Genomic DNA, 8,263 nt, shown 5'->3' on the forward strand with positions numbered 1-8,263 from the left:
CCCAAATAAGAAACTACCAAAATTAGGAGATTCCTGGGGTTCTCTTTGGCGACGCTGAATGATTTCCAACTCAAACGATGTGATTTGAACTCTCCAGGTTTTCTTCAGTGATAATCTTTAGCATTTAGATAGTGGCTTAGGGTGGCACTGATCACTTATTACAACAGTCCTGCAAGGTATGACATTATTATTAATATTATAATTATGATTTAATTGAGTTTCTATTAAAATGTTAATTATGACAAAAATGGAAGATTTACATACAAACAAAAGGAAAGGAGAAAATAAAGCACTGAAATAACATGTAAGGTAATATTCAGCAGAAGACAAAACAGTTGCAATATTTTCCATGCAAGTAGGCATTTGCTTAACACATCAAATTCACATACCGAATTGACAAATGAAAATAAAATGGAATAAAGGTATGACTACTTAACATCATTGTTTCTCTTTCTTCCCAATTATTAGTAGCCCAACAGAAATATAAAGAGCTTGTTGTTGTTGTTTAGTTGTTTAGTCGTGTCCGACTCTTCTTGACCCCATGGACCAGAGCATGCCAGGCATTCCTGTCACTCCTGTCTACCTAAACATACTTGCAAAAAACCCGTATATTAGAATAATCAGGAAGGACCATACAGCAATGGACTTTTCATAGAATCAATGAATTGTAGGGTTGGAAGTGATTCCAAAGGTCATCTGGTCCAATCCCCTGCAATGCAGGAATCATAGCTAAAGAATCTCTGAAAGATGGCCATCCAACCACTGTTTAAAAACTTCCAATGAAGGAGCCCATGCCACCATTTCAGGTAGTCCATTCCACTGTCAAACAGCTCTTACCATGAGAAAGTTCTTCATATTTTTTTCTGGGATGACAAGGAACCATTGGTTAGTACTCCTCATGTTCAGTCAGTCAACCAGCTACAAATCCACCTAACAGTTACTTCATCAAGCTTTCATTTTAAAAGTTTGCTCCATAAGAATATCATTGGGAACTTTGCCAAAGGCCTTATTGAAATCAAGGTATATTACATTCACAGCATTCCCCTGATCCATGAAGCTTGTAACTTGATCAAAAAGGGGGGAAAAAAAGATTGATTTGGCATGACTTGCTTTTGAGAAAATCCTTTGTAAATGGATTTGTAAATAAAAATAAATAATTTGTGCATAAAATTTGTACCATATTGGAAAAAAATGAGTGTCAAAGTGTATGTCCTTGAGGTACTTTCAGCTTTTGGCAACGAGAGCAACTGTGGCAAATTTCTGGAAGACATTTGGTTTGGACAAGTTAGATTACTAATATTCAATAGTTTGGCAGACTGTTATTGTTGGACAATATTATTGCAGCATAATGTACACACTTCAGTTTGTGACCCAATCAACTGAGCCAACCCACAATTTTTTTAGGCCCAGGGAGCAGAAACAAAAAGTTTATTGAATACCTGTCAGGGACTGGGCAGAGGAGGAATGGTGGAGACCACCTCCCCATCCTGACCCTTCCAGGGAGGAGGAAGAGGAAGACAGTATAGATTTACAACAGGGGTTTGAGGGAGGTAACAACTCAGAGGCAGATGAGGGGGAAAGTTGGGAAATCATGGAAGAGCCAGAAAAGCTGGGTGACACGTTGTCATTAGAAAGCATTTCAGACTCTTCATCTCCCAGAATCCAGAGAGCCTTAAAAGTAGGAGAGCAAAGAGCTCAAAGACAGAGGGTACTTTGTGACACCCACAGAGGAGGTGATGATGATGATGATGATGACGAATAAGGAAGTGGGAGAGGTGGGGGGTAGAGATCCATTTGGGGGCAACACCATTATATAAGAGGCTGGGTTCTGTATAGCCTCTCTCTGTAAAGTTTGAAATAAAACAGGACTGTAAGAAACTTTCCCTTGTCTTTATACTTTCCTGGGCAACCAGCCGGGAGCCGCTGACAGCATCCTGACAATATCCTTTGGGTCACCAGTCTTGACTGGTGGCATGTGTTTGGTCTGGTGGTCCCAAGTCATATACCGGTAATTCTGAGCAGCCCATTCTGAGCCCTAGACGGAAAAACTGAGGGTGGGCAGGGGGTTGAACCTGGCAGTGATAGTATCAGCCTACTCATTCTGGTGCTATTTTGATCCAAACAGCAAAAACTGCATTTTGAGGTCTAGTAAAATAACACACATTTCCCAGCCTCGATGATGTAGGCTTTAGCACGATCTGAGGCTTGGGGGGGGGGGGGGGGTTGTGTGTGTGAAAATGCGAAGAGGCTTTATCTCAGATGAAGAACGAACTTCCTGGCTTGATGTATTTTTTTTTTTCAAAAATGAAATCAACATGTTTTTGGTATGCAGAAATATGACTCTTAAAAGAAATCTAAATAAAATAGTTTAATAATAATAATGGTAGTAGTAGTCATAGTGATAAAAATAATAATGGGCCAACAAATTCCGGTAATTCTTTTTGCATGGAAAATTGGTCAGTCAGGGTTTCCTCATCTTGGCTCAATTTTTTAATCCCAGTTTATGATTGAAAACAGACAAATCCCGAACTATCCATGTTGAAACAGTGGGAATTTGTTGGTGTTTGGGTGAGGGAGACAGCATTGGGGAAAATATCCGTGGTGCTATTAACATAGCAAAACTTCACATGAGAAAGAAAAAAAAGTCACCAGGCTTTGTCACTAAATAAAAAATAATAATAATAAAACCCAGCAGCTCCTTCTACACGTCTAAATATTTAAAATACTACAAAGTCATTTCCCTCTCAATGGAGGTTCCCAGCTGTTTAAGCGGTTCCCATCATTATATTACAAATGCAACTTTTTTAAAAAAGATGAAGAAAAGTTGTTGACTAAAGCCTGAGAAGAAGAAGAAAAAACCACATGTGCATGTGTGTATGTGCATACTTAGGTCGAATACCAAATTCTTCTCACCCCCACATCTCTTCCTGCTCAGTTATCATTTCCACAGGACTCCAGTAGAAATGTAGATGGGACAACAGCTTCATAGCAGATGACAAAAGCTGTTTACTTTGTTTCCTCAGATGAATCCAAGTAAAATTTCTAAAAGAGAATCGTTCGGATTCAAACTAAGTTAGCTGCACTTAGGTCCCATTGTAATTAAAAGACCAAGTTAATCATGGCTTAAGGTGAGAGGGAGGCTGGTGAATTTCACCTACATTTTAAGGGGTGACGGCTTACCTCGGTTCATACAAAATGGCTGAAGTTTGTTGTGTTTTACACCTTGAGAAAAGCTCTGAGGTGCCTTGTAGGAGCTGAGAGACTCCTGTTATTTCCTGCCCCCCCCCCCAAAAAAAAAACATGAATCCAACACTATGCATGTACAATTGTTTGTGTGAAAGACCATACACGTTTGATCTGTACAGGTCAACAGTTGTGTGCACTGATATACAAAATGTACCAACTGCCTTGAGAGACATGTTTGGGAGAAGAATAGGCTAAGGAGCAAACCCTACACAAATCCACAGTGGAGTCCCTAAGATGGTTAGATGATGCCTTGTATGCCTTCTTCTAGCAACTCCTGCAGCCAAGCTGGTGCCAAACATCTTGCTCTGCTTTCCTTTGGACCACATCTGTGAGGCTGAGAGGGAGGTCTTGTCATCTGGGCAGCCTAGAACAGGGGTCTCCAAACTGAGGCCTGGGGCTGGATGCGGCCCAACCGCCTTCTCAATCCAGCCCGTGGACGGTCCGGGAATCAGCGTGTTTTTACATGAGTAGAATGTGTCCTTTTATTTAAAATGCATCTCTGGGTTATTTGTGGGGCGTAGGAATTTGTTCATATTTTTTTTTCCAAAATATTGTCCGGCCCCCCACAAGGTCTGAGGGACAGTGGACCGACCCCCTGCTGAAAAAGTTTGCTGACCCCTGGCCTAGAATCTCCATACACACTGCCCAGTCTTGCGCCCCAGAGATTTCACTTGGGTGCTGCTAACACAGTAAAAACAACATGGGAGGTAGCAGTTACGAGCTACCGGTTTGTGCAGCCACATCAAGTGCTGTGATTCTCCATGTTTAACTTCACCCCCGAAGGCATGCTCCATTGTCTCTAGAGATAGATGGGTGCCAATAACAACAAAACTCACTCTGTGAACCTTAAATATCAGTAGCTATGCAAGTATGCAGCTCAGCTATTTGTATGTTCCTGTTTGCCTGAATTGGGGGATAGAAAGGGCTGTGTGAGTGTTATAAGCTAGTCTACTGCACAAAGAGGAAGGGGAATCGCAAGCCACAGCTACCTCTTGCCCCACCTACCACTGACATGTGACCCCTAGAAGGTTAACCGGAATGGAATGCAGCCCCCAGATTGAAAATGTCCCCTCTCCTGTTATTGCTCCTATATAAAATATCATAACAGAAAAGCCAGCGTGGTGTAGTGGTTTAGAGCGGCGGACTCATAATCTGGTGAAACGGGTTCGCGTCTCCGCTCCTCCACATGCAGCTGCTGGGTGACCTTGGGCTAGTCACACTTCTCTGAAGTCTCTCAGTCTCACACAGAGTGTTTGTTGTGAGGGAGGAAGGGAAAGGAGATTGTTAGCCGCTTTGAGATTCCTTAGGGTAGTGCTAAAGCAGGATATCAAATCCAAACTTCATCATCATCATCATCATCATCGGAAGCTGTCTTATACGAAACCAGACTTTTGTTTCATATAGTTCAGTACTGTCAACACTGAGTAGCAGCACTTTTCCAGAGTTTCAGGCAGTAGTATATTGCAGCCATAGGTGCAGACTTTCAATTTCCTGCCAGGAGCCCAGGACTGAGACAAACCTAGGGGAACGGTGGGGTGGGGGCCAGTGGTTATAGTCTCCTTGGGGATTATCATGTTAAGATTTGAAAATGTACTGGTAACATTAGGGTTGCCATATTTCAAAAAGTAAAAACCAGGACACCCCGAAAGTTTTTGAACTCCCCCACAACCCCCCCCACACACAATTTTTTGTTTGACTTGCCTAAGATCCAGGACAAAGTACTGGACATCAATTCTGCCTTTGAAATCCCAGTAATGTCTGGGAAAATTCGGACGTATGGCAGCCCTAGGTAACTTTGTTGAAGAATAGATTGCACAACCTGTTGGACAAGTTTCCACCAGCACAACTCTGCTGTGTGGGATTTCTCAATTGTGCAACATTCAAACTCACCTGGACAGAGAATGTTGTATATCGTCCTCATGGGTGGCTTTAAAAGAAGATAGGACAAATTCAGGTTTTAAAAATTAATACCACCATCCCCAACAATACAAAACCCACCACAGCTGTATTTTATTTTATTTTTTTCAGTCCTCCTTCTTTCTTTCTTTCTTTCTTTCTTTCTTTCTTTCTTTCTTTCTTTCTTTCTTTCTTAAGATTTCTCTGCAGAAAATGCAAGGGGGGGGGACCCCATTGAACTTTTGCTTCTGCATTAGCCTGGCATTGCTAAAACCAGCAAAGTTCTTTGAGGTTGCAAGGAAGAGCCCAGCCTGAGCAAAATGCTAAAAGGGACATGAATAAAAGTCAAAGGCATTTTAGAAAGCACACACACAGAGGAAACAGCTCACATTTCACTCTTGTTTCCTCTTAAGACTGACACAGTAGCTCCCCACCACCCCCTTTCCATTTTTTCCCCCATTAAGTGAGTTCTTTGGAGAACATCTGAACTTTTCCCATCCCGGACTATTCCCATGGACAATTGGCAGGGAAACTAGGGCAAGTTGAGAATCTGGGATTCTTTCCAGGCATGAGTTAACTCGCTAAAACGCCACTATTTTCCTAATACTAACAGTAAACAGAGTTCACATCCACATGAAGTCCTCTGTGACCCATCTGGGGGACAGGGAGAGCATTCTTGTATATTTATAGAACAAGCTAGAGATATATAAAATACTTTAAACCCTCCACCCCCACTGAATTTTCAGATCTCATAACATCTATTTATGCTGTGTGTCCCTCTCCCCCACAATATACATCTGCATTTCTGGGGGAATAGAGAGGTGTCTTGTTTCTCTCCTGCTGCCAGTGCTAGAAAATGAATCTAAAAGAGCCTAAGGCAGACTCTCCCCCCCACCCCGCCTCACCCCAAACTATCTGTGGCCTCTTGAGCTGAAGATTGAACAATATTCTCCCTGTCCATTTAAGGCAGTATCGGTTCCCAGAGTCGTTTAACAATCAATCCCTCTTCCCAGGGAACTCTTGGAATTTCACGTCACTGTTCTCTTGCATTCCCAGTAGATGGCAACTTTCCTAACAACTTTCAGCACTTTTAACAAACTACAGTTCCCAGGATTCTTTGGGCTGGAGCCTTGACTGTGGTATAATACTACTTTCCATCTTCTAAATGGAAAGCCTAGGCTCTAACACATGTTTGGGTCATCTTCACAAGTGAATGAACATGCCAAGCTGCCTTACACACTCCAATCCAGCTCAGAGGTGGGCAACTTCTGTTGACCATTCACAAGTAACCTCCGGGGGGGGGGGGGGAGTCAGCTGTGGGCGAGGCCACAAGTAAAATTTGATGGAGCAACCCCCATGATTTCTGACCATTGTGCAATAGGTTACATTTAGTCAGAGAGCTTACATCTCTCCACCCTCCTGCCAGCCAAACCAGACACATTTTCTCAACTCAAAAAGACCTTCCAGCTTATGGTGATGGGCTATTTGAGAATGGTATGGAGCAGGACTGGTGAGAGGAGTGGCTAGAAAAGTCCTCAGGGCCAAATAGAGAAGACTCCAGAGCTGCATTTGGCCCCTGGGTCTGAACCTTCATTCCCTGACCCAAATCAAAGGTTGGCTATTATTATTCTTTCTGTAGAGGGAAACGTTCTCTCAGGGGGTACGGGGGGTGCTGGGCCCCAGATAATAGGGCCAGGCTCCTCTATCTGGCTGGGTTTCCCCAGCCACTCTGGGCGGCTTCCAACAAAATATTAAAAACACAATAATAATAATAACTAGACATTAAAAACTTCCCTAAACAGGGTTGCCTTCAGATGTCTTCTAAAAGTCAAATAGTTGTTTATTTCCTTGACATCTGATGGGAGGGCATTCCACAGGGCGGGCATTCCACAGGGCGGGCACCACTACCAAGAAGGCCCTCTGCCTGGTTCCCTGTAACTTTGCTTCTCACAGCGAGGGAACTGCCAGAAGGCTCTTGGAGCTGGACCTCGGTGTCCAGACTTCCCTTCCTCCCTGCCCTGCAGGCTTCCAGAAGAAGAACAAATCATTCTTTCCAAAGGACTGAACTTATCACTTTTAGAGGGCTTTTGAAATTATCCCCAGGGGCCACAGGTTGCCCAAAACTTAAACACACTGTTCTGCTTAAACTCCACTTGGAAAAAAGGAGAATGTCTCAAGTCCTCATTTCAGCACTCCTCTTTAAGAAATGTGCCATGGGAAACTCTTCTTGGGAAGAGGGAAAAATACACACAAGCACACAAATGGACACTTATATGAAATGATGCAATAATATATTAAACCTCCCATGATAATAGAGAATGAGTTGAGAGAGAAAGGAAACAAACCACCAAAGATGAGGTTTCAAAAAGCAAAGCAAAACAAAACCTTGTTTGCTGGGGCATAAAGTGAAATACTTTGCAAGTGAAATCAAAGTATACAGCTGACAGGCCAGAGACTGGGTGAAGCACCACATTCTTGGAAGGAAAAGAGTGGAACAGCTTCTTTTAAAACCTGAAGTACTGTATTCAGTGCCAATTCAGAAGGGGCAGAGAGTGGGGGAAGATATTCAAGTCTTCAAACTTGTTTTGTAGCCCTGGCTGAGCTAAGATCTTGCTTTTGTCTTCAGTGACCCAGATCCCAGAAAAAAAGTCCAGCTTCTGCTTTGCTGGAGTGTCCAGAGTGAACTCATTTAAAGGCTAGAATTTACACAGCACTCTCTGAACTTGCTATCATTATATTTAATTGTTAATCGCTTAACAGTGTAATTAAAAAGACACCCACCCACAAACTAGCCGGCAGTGGTACCCTAGAAAGATCATTGGTAGTGATCTGCACTGATAGTAGCCTATAAATGACAGTAACGATGTGCTAGAATCATATTGTAGTAGGGAAGCTGAAAGATTTCAGGAGGAAGATCATTGGGCAAGGGCACATTATGAACATCGCCTCTGCTAATAACTCCCTATGCAGCCCTAGTCACTTCACTGTTTTTCACAGCCTAAATTTCCCAACAGGATGGTAGGAAAGAAAGAAGGGCAATAATGGATCTATTTTCTGTGAGCTCAGACACTTTGTCCATCTAGTCCAGTACTACTCTGGCTGGTAGCAACCCTGGACAGTC

This window comes from Lacerta agilis, chromosome 13, assembly GCF_009819535.1.
Source record: "Lacerta agilis isolate rLacAgi1 chromosome 13, rLacAgi1.pri, whole genome shotgun sequence".
Lineage (NCBI taxonomy): Eukaryota > Metazoa > Chordata > Lepidosauria > Squamata > Lacertidae > Lacerta > Lacerta agilis.